This window comes from Acanthopagrus latus, chromosome 13 (assembly GCF_904848185.1).
Source record: "Acanthopagrus latus isolate v.2019 chromosome 13, fAcaLat1.1, whole genome shotgun sequence".
NCBI lineage: Eukaryota > Metazoa > Chordata > Actinopteri > Spariformes > Sparidae > Acanthopagrus > Acanthopagrus latus.
In genome coordinates this window covers 12,114,244-12,127,380 of record NC_051051.1, presented here as the reverse complement: position 1 = coordinate 12,127,380, position 13,137 = coordinate 12,114,244, and the positions used below count along the sequence as shown (strand labels likewise).

General features: G+C 43.8%; 1 protein-coding gene across 1 annotated transcript in view; it reads right to left on the bottom strand.

The window, feature by feature from the left end:
- ubl3a (ubiquitin-like 3a) overlaps positions 1–13,137 on the bottom strand; it is a 34,154-nt gene that overhangs the window by 19,368 nt on the left and 1,649 nt on the right. The window lies entirely within an intron of this gene.

Here is a 13,137-nt window from a genome sequence, read left to right as displayed (position 1 = left end):
GTCAGCGTCTAGACCGCCTGTCCCTCTCTCCCAGTGAAACACAAGGTAAGGGATGAGACAGAGAACGGGACAATGAGGTGCTTAGTACTGAAATATGCATGTGAAAAAAAACCAAACATGCGATACAGGAAGTGAGATGATGTTTGCCCTGGTTTGCCTGGAAGCCATTAGGGTAGCAAAAGGAACAGCACCTTCAGAGCTGATAAGGGTGTTTGCTAGCGTGGTGATTTACACCCCAGTTTATCAGCCAATAACATCGCCCTGCTTCCCAGATACAACCAGTGACGAAGCAAAGATAAGCTGCAGCTATTTTAAAAACTTGTCTGGGTGAAAGCTGCAGCACCCCAGTTTCTGTAATCCTCCGACAACGTGAATCCAACATTCAACAACAACATCTTTTTCACACTGCAACGAGACAGTCCATGTCTTGTCTTCCCTCTCTACGACGGACGGGTGTTCATGTTCCCCTTTAATGTGGCCACTTAAGACGACCCTCAAATACTTTTCCCTTCTGACGCGGTCCAACAATACGTCTTACAAACCAGCCGTCTTCTCACAATATGACCTCAATTGCTCTTTTCAGATGTTCACTCCTGTTTAACAGCCCAGTTTAGTCACATGATGTCCATGATAACTAGCAGTGTCAGGTCCTCTCTCTTTGTTGTCTCTAAGGTACATGTGATCGTTGACTGGAAGCAGAACATTTTAGGTATTTTTCAGAGCTGGTTGCCAACTCCTACATGAATCACCAGCTCGTTTGATAATTGACTCGTCATTTTGAGTTTGATGATTCCGATCGGTTTCCAGCTTCGTAAACGTGAATATTATCTGGTCCTCTATGACAGTGAGCGGAATGTCTTTGGGTCGTGAGTGAAACAAGACATTTGAGGACATCACTGGGCTTCCGAAACACAGACTTACTTTTAAACCATTTTCTGAGACCCTATCTGGCTTATCCGATTTGAGTCAGTTTGATTCAATATTTATTATGTGAGGTATAATTCAATTACAGTACCTCTTCTGCTCGGATTTGAAAGAAATTCTGAGGGAACTAATAATTCAATTGTACCAGGCACCCTGGTGAATTACCCAAAGTAATAACGTTTGCATTAATAACTGAATCAAACCGTTTCAGAGATTTGTGGTTTGAATTTGCGTATGTGGAAAAAATGAATGGGGTATTACTCTGGCTTTTAGCACCGCGTTATTCAAAGTGCCATGGTGAAAGAACAAGAAAGTAATGATGGCTGTATTCTAAAAAAAAAGAAAATAAGAAAGAAAAAAAAAAAAGAGACCAGTACTGTTTTTAACAACCTTTGTGGTCATTCAAGTATAGCTTTCTGAGTTCAGGAGGTGCGCTTGAATGCATCGTGAATTCACTGTCCCTGTGTTGCGTGTGTGAAACTCAGCATGAGACAGAAGCAGCCTGTTCACAAATCACACCAAATTCAGTAGAAACGCTCAGCTCAGTTCATAATCGTGTTACATTTATTCATTAGCGTGGAGAATAGTCCTCAGAGATTTTCTTGCCAAACTGAAAGATTCCCGCATTTGACGCTTGTCGGGTGGTAATTTTTTTAACCTGACTTGTATCCAGAGAAAAAGATCAAAGTCAGATCATTCAAATGAAGATCAATTTGATTCAGAAAACTGATTTTTATATATCTTTTTAATCCAGCCCAACAAACAACTAACTGACTGACTGAAGGAAAAGAATCAATGGATTCATTGACATTACCTATAATTGTTAGTTGCAGCCCTGATAGTTTGAATTGGCACTGGAATTTGTTTCATCTTCATTTCTGTGCAGTGTGCCATTTCCCAAAATAAAAAAAATTAAAAAAAAAAAGGATTTGCCAAGTCCAGCCTCTTCGTCTCTATTCTGTCTGTCCGGGGAAAAACCAGTCACCAGCAGACACACAAACCCAAAAGGCCAACATGCCACATGTCGGCATGCCGCTGGTGTGAAGGGACCACACAGAGGGCGGATGATCCCTGATGATGGCTTTGATGAAAAGACCTCCTGTCCTTTACCATCGTCTTCCTACCATTTGCTCTGCAGCGGCCCTGTCTGCTCCCCCTCCTCTCACTCTCCTTCACTTCCATCCCGCGGTAACTCACCAATGTGACTTCCTCCCCTGTGTTTTCCTGAACCCCCGCTATGTGAAAAGCCCTGGAGTCAAGTAAAGCATCCCCCTTGCCGTTCTCCCCCCTCTCCACATGCTCCGCAGTGACCTCTGCCTCCCCCTCTTCCTCCAACCCCCCACCCTCTTTCCTAGGTGGTCTCCCTCAGCAGTGCGTCGGTGATGCCCTGCAGTCAGGATTAGCTTGATTCGTAACCTTTCCAGTTGTCCTTTCTGAGAACAAGCCTCTCCCTGTTTTTCACGAGTGCATCGAAAATTAAAGTTGCGGATATTTAAACCAATTTTTTCATTACACTTTTATTGATTTCATGCATTTTTAAAATTCTCAGCTGGCACCAATGTAATTAACAAACAGTTCTTCTGGCAAATCCAATTAGTCGTAGACTTGAAGTAATTAATAAAAGTCAGTTTCCAGATAACTATTTTGATAATGATGAATCGTTTTACTAAGCAAAAATGCAGATCACTTGCTTCTAAATATGTGAGAATTGTTTGTCTGAATCTGCTTAATATAATTTCATTTTTAATATCTTTTTACATTGTGTACTCGAAAATTAATAAACAAAGTCATCAACAATTAAAATAATCAACTGATGCAGCTTTAAAATCTGTGGCTCTGTGCTGACTTTCCTCTTTGTGCAGGTATTTACTGGTTGGGTTAACATACGTGATTTCAACTACAATCGGTCATGATCCAGTGTATAATTTAATGCTTCATGGCTTTGTGAGTTGTCAAAAAAACCTTTCAGTATACTTATATTTCCATAGACACAATGAAGGCTAAGCAGACATGTGAGAGAGCACGCACGAGAGAATAAGCGTCGGCGATGGAGAGGAGGAAATGGCTGGGAAACAGCAGTTACATCCACAACGCTGCATTTTTCTTTCCTCCCTCAGAAAAGAGTTCTGCCCTGCAGTCACAACTCACGTGATAACGCATGCATGCGTGTGTGTGTGTGTGTGTGTGTACATATGTCTACATGTGAATTTGTGTATGTGTGTGAGGGAAAGAGAGCGAGAGAGAGAGAGAGAGAGAGAGAGAGAGAGAGAGAGAGAGAGAGAGAGAGGGAGGGAGGGAGGGAGGGAGGCACACAGAAGAGACTGCTGGCAAGCTAAAATGCCCTCTGTGCTGGAATTTACCAGATGGCACTGGACATAAACAACCAGGGGTATTACCACCACACACACACACACACACACACACACACACACACACCGTAGACACACACGCAGAGCATATTCTGGGCCTATTCAGGAATGGAGCTGCATGCGGTGGCAGAAATAGATGCAGGTTTACGTGCAAGGAAAGCAATTCATTCAGTCTTTAAGTGAGCATGTGTAACGCCACACATAGAGCTAAATGGCTGTATTGTACACAAGAACACTGAGGCTCATAAAGCTAGATAATAAACACCAAAGTGTGCTCATTTTAACAATAATAACATACAATAAAGTTCAACCTTATGCAACCACACCACAATGATTATCTTTGTGAACAGTTCGAACGACAACAACAACAAAGAGGCACAAAGTCTACATTGAGAGGATGATCAGGGGTTTCATTCATAGGTCTGTTACCCAGGTGATCAACAGAGTGCGAGTGGTGATCTTTTCCTAAACCTAACCAAGAAGCTTTGGTGCCTTTATTTTGAAAACCTAACCAGACGTAGCCTGTTTGTCATTGGTAACTCGACCGCACAAATGAAGGTGTGGTTTTCACAGATAGTTCATATACTATTGCAACACAATCTCAATAATTCACCTCGGACTTTGGAGCCTTCAAGATGCCCCAGTTCTACTGATCCGTGCTGGGATCTAAAAACTGAATTGAATAAGCTACCTGAGCAGACACAAACTTGGTGTGTGGCTGTCTGCGTTTTCAGTATGTCAGATACGCATCTACTGGGGTTTCCTATTCGTTTTGCGTTTTCATTGTTGTCTGGTTAGAGATCTGAGCCACTGGTTATGTTTGTCCTGCGCGACAGGAAAAAGGCAGCCTCAGTGGGGAGACAGTGGAGGCAACAACAGGAAAGAGAAGGGCAGCAACAAGGAGGAGGAGGAAGAGAAGGAGGGGGGGTGCGCCGGCTGGGGACCCAATCAAGATCTTTAACAAACACTGTTCAAGCTCAAGGCAAGAAAAAAAAATAAGGATCGAGATGACATAATCAGCCAAGAGGTGCCTGTTACGTCACCATAATTAAGGTGTTTGCAACCGAGCTAAACAGCATAATAAAGAAAATTGCTTCCCAAGTGAGATATGGTAGAACATGACAAATTCACAACAAGGTGCATGTAGAGGTAGCTCCAAGGTAAGGCCATTTTGCGAGTGAGGCACACTGGCTTAACAGATGTGGCCCTGTTTATGCAACGCTGCGACCTTTCCATTAAAAATTAAACTGGATTACAGCTCCAGCCATCTCAGAGCCTTAATGGTTCAAGTAAGCCTTCAACCACACCGAGCTATGAACTGTAACTGATCCAAGATCAGGCGACTGAGCTGCTCTGTGCAGCAGAAATCAGCTAAACTTAGCTAAAACGCGCAAGCCCAACTCGCCCAACTCGCCCACAAACATCTGAGCTTTCAAACCCGCTAGCCGAGAAGAGTCGGAGAACGCCGCCGCCTCGCTCATGACCGTATATTTAGCCAAAGCGATCTCTCGCTCAAAGAAGCCACTTCACAAAAATGTGTAATTAAACCAAACTATCGGTCGATATCTGATGTCCTCTGTGGAAGTCAAAGTTCTGCTGCTTCCCTCCAGATAAACTGACGCTTCCTCATTATGAGAAACTGAGAAAAAAGGAAAAGATGAAAAAGCCCTGAATCATTCTAGTCCAAGTCCAAGGTCCAATGCTTCATTACCGCCAGCTCTTTCAGATAAGAACACACATACACACACACACACACGAAACACACACATAACCCCTGCTGGGATCATTAGAGATATTCATACTCGGAGTGCTCCATAGCATCCAACATGCAATGACAAATTTGTGCAAGACAGCATGAAGGCCAAATATACCCTCTCTCCATGCTGCCATCATTCACACACAGACATAGACACACATGCACACACACACTTCAGTCTCTTGCTGTCTCCTCTTGAGCATCTATCTTTAACTCTTCTGTGACCTCAGCCTCTCTACTCCTCGTTGACTTTTCCCACAGACATCTCTTTCCATGTGCGTCTGAGTCAATACAATACAATCGGAGAAGATGCGAAAACAGCAGATGGGTTTCCTGCTTTCACTTCCGACATCACGATAACCTTTCAGCGACAACCTATCGGTTGTCTCTCACTTCTGACTTGGTCTGTTGTGTGCTGTTACCGCTGGTTTAGCATGAAATCTTTGAGCAGAAAGGTTCAGAATCACCAATCACGGGTGTTTGTCTTTAAATTCAGCACCAGGACACCAAAAGGATTTGTCACAAGTAGCGCCGGTTCACTCACATTTTGAAAAGCATTAGAAAGTCGTTCTCTAATCGACTGAAGTCTGGGTTTGAAAGGCGAGGGTGGGAGGACTGGAGGCCAGATGATCCACTTGGAACATCTAGTCTCTGAGTCTTGACCTCTGGATGGCTGCTCCGTGGCTCATAGCTGCCCTGTCTGGGATCCGAAGAGTCTCAACACTGACCCTCTTAATTCCCTCAGAACACACTGTCTGGTTGTCCGGCCGTGCAGGGACAGGACATTCTAATATAGGGACAGATTTAAGCGCTGATCTGGAAGGGGCAGCCACGTCCCAAATTGTATCGGGGAGGGGGACAGTTTGCTGCTAGCCTGCTGCTCTGTCACACACACGAACAGTCTGTGCTGGCGAGGCAGAGCTTTAATATAAATGTCCCCTCAGCTGGAAATTGTTTCCAGGGCAGCTGAAAGGCTCCTTTTATTGAGCTAGTCAAACACCACCCCTCCCCTCCATCCCCTGTTTCTCCTACACACACACACGCACGTGCGCACGCACATACAATCTCTTTCGACTCAACATTTAAACTGACAGAGAAATACAGTGTGCTTTTTTTTCCATGTGAGAGCTTTTTTTTTTCTTTTTTTTTTTTTTTTAAAAAAAACATCCTTTTACACTATATAGGGAAAAGTTTAAGCTCTCCTCTTTAATGTCAATAACATTTAAATTAAGGACTTTATCAAGATATCCCTGCACCTGTCGATGCAATTAATGCCTGGTTTGTAACTGAAATCAACAAGGTACAGGCACAGTATTTGTGCAGAATTTCCATTATAAACCAATTATCTAAAAGGAACATGTGAGCTAATGAGTGACTGCTTAGTTTACGTCAATGACTCACATTAGTTCACGTTACTGATTGGCCAAACATGTCTGTGTGGAATATCTGATGAGGCTGACATGCCATTTTTACGCAACTTCTTCGGCTGTTGTGAAAAATTATACAAATGTTTTTTTCTACACTGCTGCTTTTAGTCAATAAGCTCTCTGGAGAGTGAAGTGCAGTGAAATGAGCTTGTGTTTGGCTGCTCGTCTTCCTCTCTCTGTGACCCTCAGGTTTCTCTTCCTCCTCTCAGTTTCTCAGTTAAGTCGACCCACGGCATCCTATGAATTTCATTTCTTAAGTATCAGGAAGCAGCTACTGATTTTCTCTTGTCTGAGTAGAACCACAAAGCTGCTCTTTTTTACCGCTTGGGTGAATTAGTATCAATTCTATGTGTATTTGATGGGTTTTAATGACATGAGGAGTTTACAAACAAACTACATTTTCAGCAAAAAAGACAATTGCGCTTAGATTTCGGAATCAAATTCCTTCCATTGCGGAGAGGGATTGCAACACCATTCGTGGCAACGTGCCTTTTGGTAGTGGTACAACACTATTACATGCAAACAATGGCCTTGAGGCACAGCCCTACTCTGGGCTGTTCTCTGGAGCAGAAGTGAACCAGTGGGTGTTACTCCACCAGCAAAGCCGACAGCACACATCAGACTTAACAGGAAGAACAGGTTGTGCTTTCGCTCATTTCTTTATGCAAATGTTTGGATGCACAAAAACGTGGACAAAAACACACACGAAAATGGCTATGGGCAATACCGAATCTAGTTAGAATCATCTGAGCGCTCACACATTACTCACTCTCACACCCACTCTTTTATGTCATGCTCCGACTCTGTAACACTTGGCATAAAAGCTGAAGGGTGTCCTCACTTTACTTCAGAGTTCGGCGTCCAGCGCATACCGTAGAGACTGTTTGGCTCGCTTCTCAGGAATAAGTAATCAGCCCTGTGAATTTGTACATTATGTCACTAGCGCCGCTCCTACAATCTGAACATTCAAGGCAATGAAGACATGCAGCATATAAGAAGCTCCTATCCACCATCGGCGGCGATCGGGACCGGAATCAATAGTGCAGGCCAGAAGATTCCTCTTGAACTGGAACCCTGGGAGCCCCGAGAAACAGTGAAGCAGTTCAACACATTCCTCAGCCCGAGCAGAGCCATACCTGCCAACAGTGAGTGCTGAAATGAGGGGGATTTTCCAGCAGAATAAGCCCTTATCCCAACACGCACACGCTGACTTTTTTCTTTCTTAGAAGCCCTCCGAGTTACTCACACAGAACTATTCCGTCTTCTAGCCAGGCTAATCACAAATGCAAACCCACCACAAAAGAGATAGGGGTCTGACTTTGAAGCCTGCTCGGTGATGAAATGTAATAGCTAGCTTTATCCAGAAGATTTAATCTGGGTGGTTATTCAAGTTTGCTTTGTGAAATATGCCTCTTGCTTCAATTATCGCGAGCCTTACAGTCAACAAAAACCTCTTAACTCCAGTTTCAACTTGGCTACCCGCTGACAAACATTGACATTAAGGTAAAAGTCTGATTGAGACACCTTCGTGCGTCCAATAACCCGAGTTTAAATGAGTCTTCTGGATGTGACGCTACTGTGTGGGAGTGGGTGTGGTAAGCCTCAAGGAAAAGTGTGTGACTTTTGCGTTAACTGTTAACCACCCAGCCAGCTCAGCTATTTTGAGTTTTGAGTGTAACATGGCAGCTGTGAAGCGAGGGTTTTGTTCCACCTACAACCGCTGCCGATGCCCCTTGTCCTTCACTCACTCCGCTTTCATTGTTAGCTTTGTGTTCATTTGTCACATACGCAATATAGAAGCCTACGGCAAAACCCCAATACGCTCCTTAGCCCTACCCCTCCATGTTGTGCTTTTATACCTAGGGTTGGGTGTCCTGACTCTTGTCGGGATAGAGTGGTAAAGTCAAGGGTAAGTTTAGGAGAATTCTCTGTCGCTTTAATGTATTACGTCCTTTTCTTTGTAACACACATTAAAAATATCTATGACTTTGCGGATGTCTCCGTAGAATTAGTTAGCTAGCTAACGTTACATTGTTATTGCTGCAGGACGTGCAAATGTATGATGTGTGAGGGTCTTGAAGTGTTTTGTGATTTTAACCACTACCTAGTGTAACTCCATTCTGAGGGGCAAGGGGACACTCATAATTGAGGGGTAAGCATAAGAGCAGGAAATGAGATTCAGACTAACTCTACAACGATTACAGCCATAATGAATATTCAAAAAATCAACTAGTCATAGCTGTCAAGCTTCAGAAATTTTTAAATTTCCTCTACTGCTGTAGAGAGAATGCAACTACACAGTACATTATGAGCAACTGATGAGCTGGAACAAGATGGGGGAAAAAAGGGAGAGCAGAAGCGTTGACAGTATGTAGAAGTCGTTCTGAGCAGCAGCGTGCTGTTATTCATATCACTGCATAGGATGCACATGCACAGACACATGCCGCACAGACAAACATTATCAAGCACAGACTTACATAAGCAATCAATGGGTGACAGGTTGTGAATTGGACTTCCTGTCGGTATTGCAGACACGCATCAATACAATTGAATGAACCCTGTGCAACCACAGAGGACTAATGGGTATAAGCTTTGCTGACTGTTGATACGAAACTACAAATACAAAATGCAGAGAAGTACACTCATAGCTCAAAATCCAGCACAGAAACGCCATTCAGACCAATCACAGCCTTTTTTATTATCACTAGATTTGTGTATTCATACCATTTATCTAAAGCAGAACATATTCTTAGTTGCTGTTACAATCTGCTGTCACTGTTTTAACTCTGAATCATCGATTTCCTAAAGATGCTTGAATTTAATATGAATGGAGTTTAACTCCAGCACCTCCAGACCTGCTGTCAGAACTTTCCGTGGCGCTCTGAGGCCTACATGTGACAGTGTCAGAGTCGATATATCAACTCCTGCACCCAGGCGGGGTGACGTAATCCTGATCTGTGACTCAGACACATGGCATCGGCTAGGCACACATATTCGCTGACGTGTTCCATCCAACTGTTTCTCCCTCTGAACGTGTCAATCAAAGCTTTGTTAGCGGCTCCCGCCCGAGGCCGCTGACCGCCTGCGGACCTCCCGCGGTCTCTTGCTGCTCGGTGTCATAAATGCTGAGCAAAGCTCGAGTAGGAAGAGGAGACACGGCGCGCTGTTTTCAGCAGCAAGGATTCCCCTCCCATTGTTCTTTCATCCGCGACCAACACACTGCTGACCTCCGACCCTAACCTTTGACTCCTTTGTCTGTGTGTGTTACTGTGCTTCTGTGTGCCTGAGGGGGACTGCGGGAGTGAACTATGAGCTGCTTTTAACGCACCATAAATTATAATTGGCCACACAGGATAAGAGAGTCAACTAGCTTTAAGCCAAATACTGATACAGCACCATAAAAATGTGATGGGTAAATGCTCCACCCCAAGTCCTGGTCTGGCTGTGATTGCCACCTCCAACACAAATTAACACAATTCGCCACTGCACAAAAGACAGGGTGTTTGAATACTACCCACTGAGTGTGTGTGAGTGTATACTTGCGGTAACCATGTTTGTTTCTTCATATTTTATCACAATCAGATGTGTGCCTGCCTGTTCGCCTTTAGAAACCACTTCCATCTTGCAGCCATTTTGTTACTACTTTCTACTCAGGCAAGATGCAACTAACACTAATACTTGTCATTATTTTCTCGATTAATTGTTTAGTCTACAAAAAATTGTGGGAAATGTCTGTCACAAGTTCCCAAAGACAGAGAGGACGTCTTCTAATAACTGGCTTTGCCTGACCAACAGTTCAAAACCCGAAAATATTCAGTTTACTATCAAAAAAGACAAACAAAACCCGCAAATATTCACATTTGAAAAGCTGAAACCATTTAATTGTTGCTTTCACGTAGTTGCCAATTAATTTTTCAGTCTAATGATTCATGATTTCAGCTCGTTCAAAACTGAATCACCGAGAAATAACTGAAAAGTGGGCAGTGATTGCAGATTTTTCGGAGCCAGGCTAACCCAAAAGCTCTAACTAAAAGAGGCTCATAACAAGCACTAATAAATAATTTATCAAACATTAATAAAGGTGTTAGTTACAACTGATAGACGCTCAGGATAAACGGGAGCCGTCAAGTACTTCCCCTTACGTGCAAGTGTGTGTGTACCTGGAGCTCCCTATCTTGTCTGCTGTGCTGAGACATATCCAAAGCGGTGATGTTTGAAATTCACTCTCGCTCCATGGGACTCTCAGTCTTTTCAGGAGTGTATTTATTCAGCGAGGCTTATCTGAACGGAGGCGCTTTATTCTTCTCCCGCCTCTGTGCTACTCTCCCTTCTTGTCTGCTTCTTGTTACAAACACAGACACACACAGACACACACAGACACACAAACACACACACATACCTGCAGAGCGCCCCAACCCAACCCTCCACATACTCACACACACAGGGGCATCGAGACCTCAAATCCAAGCGTCCCGCTGTTGCCATGGGGACCATTTCGACCCTGTCAGCACTTCTGAGGTCTGCCTGGAGCGAGGCAATTTGCCCCCTCCCCATCCTTCACTCTTCCCTCGACCCCTCCCCTCGTCTTTCTCCTTTCAAGGGAAAAAAAAAAAAAAAAAATCCTATCCACCATTCTCAAGAGTCATGACTATTCCTTCTCCTATTCTTTCTCTCAGATTCATTCACCCACAATGTTTGGCACCAGAAATCTCCTCTCCTCCTACTCTCACTCCCACTCCATACAGCCTTTTTAAGTGTGTGTGCTCCTTCCGCAGACAGAGAGAGAGAGAGAGAGAGAGAGAGAGAGAGAGAGAGAGAGAGAGTGGGGGGGGGGTCTGCATCTGCTGCTGATTTCAACCACACAGGATGAGTTAAACGCAGATAGCTGATATTTCCTCAAACGTCCCTGGGGAACAAATGGAACTAGTTTGAGGTATGGATCGAGCTAAGCCACGAAGGGATGCAACCGTTCTGAACACCGACACTGGCTGGAGTCCTGAGACGTCTCACTCACGTGCAGAATTTGACCTTTATGTTTCTGCTGCTGGCATGATAATAACACACCGCCCGAAGCCAGAAGCTCTGCGAAGTATAAAACTCATTTCAAACAATACATCGAGAGTTGTCAGTCGAAAAAATATTATTACGTTACTGTCGGAGAAATGAACTTTATCCCCGACACTGGCGATAAATGATGCAATAATAATGTGATACTTCCCCCCGCGGGGAAATTTACAGCACGCACATCAGGCTGAGCTTTAAAGCAGCTGGCAGGGATTCAGTGTGTTGCTTGAAGACACTCCAGCAGGGAGGCTGGAGGCTGGAACCAAAGTTTCCCGACTGAATGATAATGGACCGCTCTGATACACAAGGAAAACACTATTACAAGTCAACCACAAGCCTAAACTGACACGTAAAACTGCGACTGAGGCCTCCCACGTCGACACAGACGGTGACATAACACAAGACTTTCTATGAACGTTCATTAGGATGCGCGCGGATTTAACTACCGGCCAAATCAGGTCAGAAAATGAAAGATTTGGCTCACGATTATGTCCATAATCCATGGAAATTCCTTGCGATGGGCTATACTTAGATGCTTTAGCTTTGACTGGACAACCATATACATAGAAGTCAGCTCACCTCTAACTTCCTCACTGTATTATCCCGACATCCTGACAGCATAATGGACCTGCTGTTCAGACGGATCAGCTGAACTCGTACATGCAGGAGCGCAGGCACAGCTGGAAAGGCTGGTCTAACCGTTGGACAGGCACATTACGTGGTTTATCCTTTCTATACATAGATCTGGAAGTATTCTTAGAGCCGTCAGGCACCGCGCAGCAAAGATGACAGACGTAAAACTGCCAGACGGAGGCGAAATCTCATGTCTGACTAGGTAAACCCAACTGAGGGTATTTACATGTGTTTTTATTTGAGGACTAGCTTAGCCATTAGAGTCTGACATAAACCTTTATGATTAGAGTTCATAACACACCACAGGCAGTAAGCTAGTGTAAAATAAGTAAATAAGTCATAAGAGGATAGTGTCTTTAGAGGGTGGGGTGGGGGTAAGCTGATAAAGTCACCTGATGATGACCACACACTTAAGGTCATTACTCCTGTTAAAGTACAACTACTTCAGAAGGCATGACATAAGGGGGTTGTAGCAGCGACGCAGTTTCCCTATTCTGAGCACAAATCAAGCAGAGGGGCAACTGCTAAAATCTTCCCAGCCTTGCTTTCTGTCATGCTGGAGGTTCGCTAAATGTCAAACATGAAATATAAAGTGGACACCAGTGAGGAGGTAGAGCCATTGGATAAGAGCTTGGCATACAGATCTGAGAGGTAGCTGGATACAGGGCTATTATGGGAATTACAGTACAATTACAATATAAATACATCTTATCAACTAAACAATTAAATGTATCCACATAGGACTTTAGTACTGGGTTTGTATCTCATGATACACAGATCACAGATAATCACTTTGTTTGCCAATTTTTTTTAATGAATTTTGTCTAGTTTTCCAGTATTCCATTGTCTTCCATTCATTTTCAGAATTATTTCAACATGATATCTTTACTTAAGTATGATTTTAAGACTGGGCACACAAGAGCTGATCCAGATCCAATTGTTAACTACGTCTGACACGTGTAAA